Below are 9,755 nucleotides of genomic sequence, written 5' to 3'. Positions count from 1 at the left end.
CGGGAGTCGTCTAGGTGCCCCCCCCCCCCTGCATCCCAGGCGACTTCCGGAATGCCTCTCCCCGGCGCAGGCTTTCTCCGCGAAGGGATTTTCTCCTGGCGGTTCGCATTCGGATTTGCATAAACATCGCGCGGCCTTGTGTTTCGAGTGGTATTCGGGGGATTTTGCTGGGGGGTGGGGGAGGAGGAGGAAGAGAAGGAAGAGAAGAAGAGGTGGAGGAAGAGAAAGTAGAGGATTAGGAGGAGGAGGAAGAGAAAGAACGAGAGGAATAGAAGGAAGAGAAAGAGAAAAATAAAGAGGAAGAGGAAGAAGGCGAGGAGGAAGAAAGAATAGGAGGTAGAGATGAGGGTGGGGGGCCGATGGCATCAACAGCGGCAGCGATGGCGGAGAGAAAAGGGAAAGAGGGGAAGGAGAAAGGGAAGAGTTGGCGTAGAAGCGTGGGTGGTACGGAGTGGCAAGGGGGGGGGGGAGGGGAGGAAGACAGGCTGCGTGGTTGATCGTGTTAGTTCTTGAGTGCAGTTAGGTATTATGAAACTTCATTGAGTTCAAGGACAGAGTGCCGTAATGTGCTGTGTCACGGAGCGCAAGAACTGCCTGAAGGAAGAATCCGCATGCAAAGACCGCCGTAGAACACACTAGAACACGCCTTTTTGCGGTTCGTAATAACCCACAACGCTACAGTGAACCAGGGACCAAAGTTTAAAATCTAAGAATAGGGACTTTAACATTGAGACGTCGACCGAGTGAACGAGACCGCCGCCACAGTACCCATTGTGGACGGGGGATGGGGAGAGGGGGGGGTTGAGCGGTCATTCCTCCCCGTTCTCCTTTGCCTCCACCCCCCCCCCTCCACTCCTACCTCCCTCTCTCCCCAACACTTTTTGCGAATTCACTCCAAGATCATTTTCTCTGATTATAATTATTAACATCATTTTGATTGTTCCCTAGACGTCGGACACTTACACAACCTCAGAACGGCTACGATTTCACTTGATACCTCGCTTCTCCCCTTTCTTCCCTCTTATTCTCAAGATTATCATCTTCTCTCGCTATCTTTCTTGTATCTCCTCCCTTGCTATGTTCAGGAGCGGCCTCATCGCACGCCCTCCTTCACCCACTAACCTTGCAATCATGAGGGACTTCGTGGAAAGGTCAATGCCACTTGATGGTGTACATTGTCGGGATGGAATCTTATAACATGTCTTTATCCAATTATTTATTTGGTTCACCTGCTCCTCTCTTCTGTTTCATGTGGGATGCTAACAAGATCTGCCTTTGTGGTTTATTTCTGTCTGGCTTCTCTCGCTCTCTCGTCCTCTCTCTTTCTCTTTCTTTCTTTCTTTCTCTCTCTCTTTCTGTCTCGTTCTCTCTCTCTCTCTCTCTCTCTCTCTCTCTCTCTGTCTCTCTCTCTCTCTCTCTCTCTCTCTCTCTCTCTCTCTCTCTCTCTCTCTCTCTCTCTCTCTAACAAAAACAAGATGGAATGAAAAAAGAAAGACGAGGTAGAGTCGGTGGAGAAGGAGAACAAAAAAACAAAAAGCTGCTAGGTTCACTCTCAGTGGCCTAAGGGGGCGAAAGGGGGGCGCCGTGCAGAGTGCGTGTTATGAGGAGAGTGCGTGCAAGTGAGCAGATGGCGCTGCTTGAGCCCCCCCCCCTCCCTCTCCTTCTCCCTCCCTCCCCCTCCTCCGTAGGAGGTGGGACAGGGAACAACTTCGCGCTTCTTGTGGTGTCCTTGAGAGGGAAGTTTCCTCGCCGCGTCGGAGGCAATGAGAGCCGAAAGGAGGAACAGAGAGAGATTTGTGATGTATTTTTTTTTCTCTCTTTTTTTCCAAGTACTTATCTATGTTGGTAGAATGTGTAACACGTACGATTATTTGGCTCCTGAATGTTGGATTATGTTCACGCGCATCTGTTAGAAGAGTTACAGTGTGGTTTGTGGATTTGTATCATGGTCCTCTTTTTGTTCCTTTTCTCTCGTTTTATTTATTTATTTATCTCTTAGTAGGTCACCTTTACTTGCTCTTTGTTTGCGTCGGAGTTAGTGGCGGAGGATTTCTTTGAAATTCGGATAAAAGTGAGATGATGTGTTTCTTTTTGTTTTGGTGTTCATGCATGCGTTTGGGTGAGAGAGAGTATGTGTGTGTGGGTGTGGGTGTGGGTGTGTTCCTGTCCGTGTGTGTATATATATGTGTGTGGGTGTGTGTGTATATGTGTGTGTGTTTGTTTGCTCGCGTGAGTGCGAATGCATGTTGTGCTTGTCACTGAAGTTCCCAATGGCACAGGAATAATTGATACAGAGAATGCATTCGGTCGAATATTCAATGCGGGAAATTTGTTCAGTGGAATATGTAACATCGAGCCGATTATGTAACATTTAGTCGATCACTGGGCACGTGGAGCATGTTCAGTATAATATTTGATATGTAGTTCAGTCGAATATTTAGCCCATGAGATTTGTTCAATAGAAAATGTAACGCGTTTGATATGTTCATTCGACTAGCGAATTTATAGGACCCGCTAAGTCGAATATTTATGTTGTTCCTGCGAATATTTGGCCCTTGCGACAATGTGGGTCGAATATTTTACACATGGATTTTTTCGATCATGGGTTGTATCAGGCGAATAGTTAAGAATTTTGATTTCGAATAAATTGCAATGAATGTTTTTGTAACGAAGGTATTGTATTTTTCTTCACCCCTCTCCTCTTCCTCTTCGTCGTCATCCTCTACCCCCTAATCCTCCTCCTCCTCCTCCTCCTCATCATCCTCCCTTTTCCTTTCCCTATCCCCCTTTCTTCTAAAAAAAAATCCTCTTCCCCTCCTTTTCTCCTTCTCCCCTCTTTCTCCTTTATGCCCTCTGTCTTCTCCCCCTTTCTCCCCCCTACCTTCCTTCTTACCCCCCCCCCCCTCCTCGATCTAGTTGCTTCAGTGCAGTGTACTTGCCTTAAAGAGTGAGAACACGAACAAAACAACAACAATAAAAATAACGATGATGATGATGATAATGATGATGATTAATAAAGATTATAACCGTGGTCGTAGTAATAGTAGAAGTATTAAGAGTGATACTGATGCTAATAATGAAAGTGTTAGAACAGGTCTGTAATAGATTCGCAATGTGAATTTTGTATGTGTGTGTGTGTGTGCGTATGTGTGTATGTGTATGGGGAGGGGCGCACATACGTTTTTTTTTCTTCCATCTATGTTGTCAGTTATTTACTCCATTTCACATCAAAATGAAATGACTCTAACTCCACAGTCTCATGGAATATGATTTCAGGTATAATGTGCAAGCAAGCATTAACATGCGTATGGACGAATGGACGGACGTATCACAAGCATATTATCATTATCAATTATTATTATTATCGTCGTCGTCATCGTCATTGTCATTGTCCTTGTCCTTATCATTATTATTGTTATTGTTACTATTTCTTTTATTTTTTACTTTTACTATTACTATTACTATTTCCATTATCATTAACATCAAAATTAAAATTACTAACACCATTATTACTGCTATCATCACCATCATCATCGCTATCATCATCATCATCATCATTCATCATCAATCATCATCAATCATCATCAACCATCTCCTCCTTTCTCCCCCTCGCCCTCATCCTCCTCATCACCATCTTCCACACCCTCACCACCATCAGGCAACATTTATCAGAAACCATTTTCCTTCCTTTCTTCCCAGTATATTGCAACATGCACCGTCGCCCCAAAGGACCTTGGCTCACCCGTAGCAGTGGCTTCAACGTGTCCACCTCCCTCCCCTCCCCCCCTCCCCCTCCCTACCGCCATCTTTCCTTTTATGCAACGCCGACGTCATAAGGAAACGGTCGATGACGCACAGCTTGTAATTGGTCGTGTATTGGTGTGTTCGTGTATGTGTGTTTGTTTGTGTGTGCGTGTGTGTATGTGTGTGCATGTCTTTGTATGTGTGTTTGTGTGTTTGTGTGTCTGGGGGGGGGTGTTTATGTCAGTGTGTCTGTATTTGTCTGTAGGAGTGAACGAGAGGGAAAGAGAGAGAGAGAGAGAGAAAGGGTGTGAGTAGGTGAGTGTGAGAAGGTGAGTGAGGGAATGAATGAGAGATAGATAGAGACAAAGTGAGAGAGAGAGAGAGAAAGAGAGAGAGAAAGAGAGGGAGAGAGTTAGATACAGAGAGGGGGAGAATATGTGAGTAGGTGAGTGTGAGAAAGTGAATGAGAGATATACAAAGACAGAGGCAGTGTGAGAGTGGCAGACAGAGAGAGAGAGAGAGTAGGTGAGTGTGAAAAGTGAGTGAGGGAGCAAGTGAGAGATAGACAGTCAAAGACAGAGACAGTATGAGGAAGTGACAGACTGAGAGAGAGAGGGAGAGAGTGTGTGAGTAGGTGAGTGTGAAAAGTAAGTGAGGGAGCGAGTGAGTGAGAGATAGACAGTCAAAGACAGAGACAGTGTGAGGAAGTGACAGACTGAGAGAGAGAGGGAGAGAGTGTGTGAGTAGGTGAGTGTGAAAAGTGAGTGAGGGAGCGAGTGAGTGAGAGATAGACAGTCAAAGACAGAGACAGTGTGAGGAAGTGACAGACTGAGAGAGAGAGAGAGAGATACAGAGAGGGAGAGAGTGTGTGAGTAGGTGAGTGTGAAAAGTGAGTGAGGGAGCGAGTGAGTGAGAGATAGACAGTCAAAGACAGACAGTGTGAGGAAGTGACAGACTGAGAGAGAGAGAGCAGAGTAAAAAAGAATTCGGAAAAGCACCCTTGCAGGAATGAATGGTCAGGTACAGAATTACATTCTTCAAATCCCGTGTTTGTTGTCGAACCTCAATAAGATATGGCTTGCGAGGTCTTGGGAAGGCGAATGACGATCTCATTCCGAAAATAAACAATCGGAGACATGCAGGCCGTGTGAGAATGGAGGAAAGATCAAGTGATATTTTAACTCTAATTGAATTCGCATCAGCACTTAGCAACTGTTGTGCGTCATGTTGGCAGAATGCAAAGACCTTGGTAGAGTGCAGGGGACAAGCAAGCGGTGTGGCGAATATTCTCCTATATTATAAGTATTTAAATATGTGTGAGATTCGTATGGAATTGCATGTAATGATTGTAAATTTCGTTGTAAAAGACAATGTATTAAACTACTGCTACTACTGCTACTATTACGACTACTACTGTTGTTGATGATGCTACTGTTGCTTCTCCTACTACTACTTCTGCCATTGTTATGTTTATTATTGTTATGGTTGTTGTTATTGATATACTTAGTATTGATTTAAAAGATGCCTATACAGATATATTATTAGGACAGCGAAAAAAATCGAATGAATAATGTAAATTCTCTCCAAAAGCACATGCCGAAACATAGCGCATCTATTCGCTTTTTTGGACAGCAGAGAGCAGGTGGGTTCAGTAGGTAGCAGCAGGTGGTTGAAATTGAACACAGCAGAGCGGCAGTGCTTGAGCGTGGTCAGGTGGCAATAAATGGTGGATATTGACTGGTTCTTATTCCTGCAGGATTAAATGTAAGTGCAGGATCTCAGGTGTTATTATTGTTATTGTTTTCACCATCATTATTAGCAGCAGTAACAGTAGCAGCATGCATGATTATTCTTATTCTCCGGGTTGTTCAGCTGCATAAATCGCGATGAACAATTCATAAAATGTACCATAATTTCAGTGTGGCAAGTTGTCAAGTCGTCAGTGCAACTCGCTTAAGATTTTCATCGTCCAAATACCGTAACCCTATTGCTAGTGGCATACCTCTTGCGGCAGATATGCGCTGTGGTAATGAAAGTTTTATGAACTGCATTTTAGGAAGGACGAAATAGCCGGATATGACTGCAGGATTGTGTCGAGTCGTTTACACGCCGTTACTAGGGATATCTCCGTTGTAAATTGCTCTTCAGGGGAAACACGCCCATGAAACAAACAGGCTTTGCAGAACCGCTTTTGATCAAGTGAAGTGCGGCTCAGATGGGTGTGATATATTCAGGGTCGGAAAGTAATGAGGTGTCAATATTATACGATTCCATAAAAATCCTAATAAAGCGCGCTCGGGGAGGCTGTAAGCGCTCCATTACACGCCTGGTTGTGTCTTCCTCTCTTTCGCGACACTACAATGAAGTTTTCGACTGAGATATTCTTGGCAGGGCGTCAACAGTAAGAGGTCGCGGGAAATGGCTCTCTGCGGGCGGGCTTCGCTTTCGCTTCCTCTACTTAAGCACGAGTCTTTAAGATAGTTCTTTACGCATTCTACCCTCTTTTCCTATTAGAAAAGATAGAAAAAGGGCATGCTGTTGTTATGAAAGTGAACTCGGTTTGGCTGCTCCGTATTTCCTGGTTGGACAAAGGCCATAAAGGTTCCTCGAAGCTAGATGTGTCACATTGAGTACGGATTTAAGATGCTTCATTCTTTAATAACTAACTGGCTCCACGGACACGATCCTATCTCAGAGGCTCTCGGGTGTCGTAGTAACCCAGCGTCGTTCTCTCTGTTCCTACTTAGCCTTTGTTTATAAACTCTCGAAGTCGGTCGGTGGGCACCTGTGGTCGTTGAGCTTTGGTGTTGGATCTCCTTTGGCGGGGCAGGCTGCTGGGGCTGTTGTGGCGAGGCAGCCGTCGGAGCGTGGGTGGGACGACGGCCAAGGCAGCCATGTAGAGGACCCCCTACCCCAACCCTATTCCCATGGGCCCGACGCTCGCACGCACACGCGAACGCACTCGGCTCGGGCGACGTGTGTGCCATCGCAGGAGAGGGCATTTTGTTACTTCCATCTACCGGAATGAATTGCGGCATTGTTGATAATTCATTTTGCCGAAAACTTAAGCCTTTGATCATATATTTATTGTTGTTTTGTTAGTGGTGATGCCATGCACGCAAACGCGAAATAACCATCATGTTATTATGATTGTTATACTTCTCCAGCCATCCCGCGTTTTCTGCTCGTCCTCGCACCATGCTAGCGATTGGGTCCAAGACCCGTCTTTAATGTTCGTTTGGGGCCATTGTTCATGCGGGCGGCATAAGGGCGGTTCTGTCCCCGTGAGGCAGGTTCTCGCGTGGCACGAACCCGCTCCTGGGACCACCTGCTTGCTCCCCTGACCTTGATACTCTCGCGGCGGCGGGCATGGGGACAAATGGGATGGAAAGAAGGGGGGAATAAAGGATAAGGGAGAGGAGTGGAAAGCTAGGATAGAGAGGGAGAGGAGTGGAGAGCTAGGATAGAGAGGGAGAGGAGCAGAGAGTAGAGGTGGATAGAGAGAAAGAGACAGACAGGAACGAAAACCTAGAGAGGGCGAGAGATTGGCAGGTAGGTAGAAAGATAGACAGATGGAGAGAGAGAGTGAGTGAGCGAGAGGGACCGGTCGACCAACCGATAAAATTAGATTGATATACATGTCGAGCTGCGACCTTTGTATCCGCCATTTACACTTTTCTCCTCTAAATTGATAATCGAAGGATTGCTTCCTGATGGCAGGCGATAAAACTTTGAAAACTGAATTAACCGTCGGTCTCTCTCTCTCTTTCTCGTGTCCTTATTGGAACAAAATGAAAGAGCAAAGGAAGGAGAGGAAGCGGAGGAGAGGCATAAGTAAAAATGGAAGGTTGAGTCCCCATTCTATGCGGGCGAAGGGAGGGTGGAGAGAGGAAGGGTCCCCATTTTATGCCGGCGAAAGAAGGATGGAGGGAAGGAAAGATGCCCATTCTACGCGGATAAAGAAGGAAGTAAGGGTAAGGGCGAAGAATTGGAAGGGTCAAAGGGTGCTCATTCCACACCGAGAAGGAAGGGTGGAAGGAAAAAGGGAACGCCCATTATATGCGAGTGAAGGAAGGAAGTGTCCGTGGCCAAAGTAGGATGAAAAGAAGGAAAGTAGAGCCTATTGTATATAGGCGAAGGAGAGAAGGAAGGAAGGAAGAACCCGTTGTATGTAGGCGAAGTAGAGACGAAAGGAGAGAAGGATGGAAGGAAGAGCCCATTGTATGTAGGCGAAGGAGAGACGAAAGGAGAAAGGGAAGCAAGGAAGGATGCCCATTTTACGCGGGCGAAAGGAGGATCCTGTGGTTGTAGGACCGAGCTTGTGTTCGGTTGACCTTTCGGCGGTAGTAATGAGTGGTGGGGAAGGAGACGGGGGAGAGATGATGATGTTGGCGCTGATTGTCTTGAGGGTTATTAATGATAATGGTAGCAGTGATTATGATAACGCCGATGATAATGATTGCAATGATGAAGATATTAATTGTGATTGCAACGATGAAGATATTAATTGTGATTGCAACGATGAAGATATTGATAGTGATTGTAATTATGATATTAATAGCTATGATATGGATGGTGATTGGGGCAGTAGTAGATGTGATATTGATGCTTATTCTTATATGTTTGCAATACGGTAGTAACACCAGTGATACCAGAAATAATTATAAGAAAATGAAAGAAACAGAACCCATGAAGCATGTAAACTGAATTCAACATCATGAAAATACGTGCAAAGAAAGAGAAAGATAGAATAAATGGAAGGCGAAACAAGAAAGAAAGAAGAGGGAGGAAGAAGAATTATATCTCGCCGTCTTATACATCTTCATCACGGGTTACGTAAAGCACTTCCGTCACGCTGATTCCGTGGGGTAATGGATCTTACAGACGGTGTGTGTGTGTGTGTGTGTGTGTGTGTGTGTGTGTGTGTGTGTGTGACTGTATTTGTCTTTGTGGGTGTTCGTTATGAGCTCGTGTGTGTGTGTCTGCGTACGTTTATGTGCATTCCAACGTCACAGATGGTTTGCTGATGGAGTTATCAACATTTGTGTCTGAAGTATCACTGTTTGGCTGTTATTTATCATTTGACGATAAATAAGGACTCAGATATAACACAGAGACAGACTAACGCACGCATGCACTCACGCACACACACGCACACACACACACACACACACACACACACACACACACACACACACACACACACACACACACACACACACACACACACACACACACACACACACACACACACACAGTCCAAGTTACATTCAGTGAAGTGAGTTGAGGAGTCTGAAGCAAGAGGGAAAGGCACACACACATGCACACATACACACACACGTATGTATGTGTGGGTGCATATATGTATGTGCATAAGTGCGTGTCTATGTGTGTGTGTGTGTGACAAACCGCGTTCGCTCCACCAGCTGCCAGCCCCCCTCCCTCCCCACCTACCCTCCTCAGGGCTGCCAGATGTAAACACCACCTGTCCGCTTCCCTGCCCCCCTCCCCCCTCCCCCACCCGCCGCTTGCCATCCACCCAGTACACCTTCCATCCCGACAACAGCGCATCGCGTCCTCTCTCTTCCACACTTCTAAGTCCCTCCCTTTCTGGCTTGTCTCCTCCCCATCTATATATAGATATACATGTGTGTATGTGTGTGTGTGTGTCTGTGGGTGTGTCTGTGGGTGTGTTTGCCTGTGTGTGTGTGTGTGTCTGTGTCTGTGTCTGTGTGTATGTATGTATGTATGTATGTATGTATGCATGTATGTATATATGTGTGTATATATGTATATATGTATGTAGATATGTGTGTATATATGTACAGATGTGTGTATGTATATATATATGTATATATGTATATGTGTGTATGTATATATATATGCATATGTGTGTATATATGTATATATGTGTGTATGTATGTATTTATGTATATATATGTATGTGTGTGTGTGATACACACACACACACACACACATTTATATATATATACGTGTGTGTGTTTGTTTGT

This window comes from Penaeus vannamei, chromosome 12 (genome assembly GCF_042767895.1).
Source record: "Penaeus vannamei isolate JL-2024 chromosome 12, ASM4276789v1, whole genome shotgun sequence".
NCBI lineage: Eukaryota > Metazoa > Arthropoda > Malacostraca > Decapoda > Penaeidae > Penaeus > Penaeus vannamei.
The sequence above is the reverse complement of the archived record's forward strand: the minus strand, read 5'-3'. Positions refer to the sequence as shown.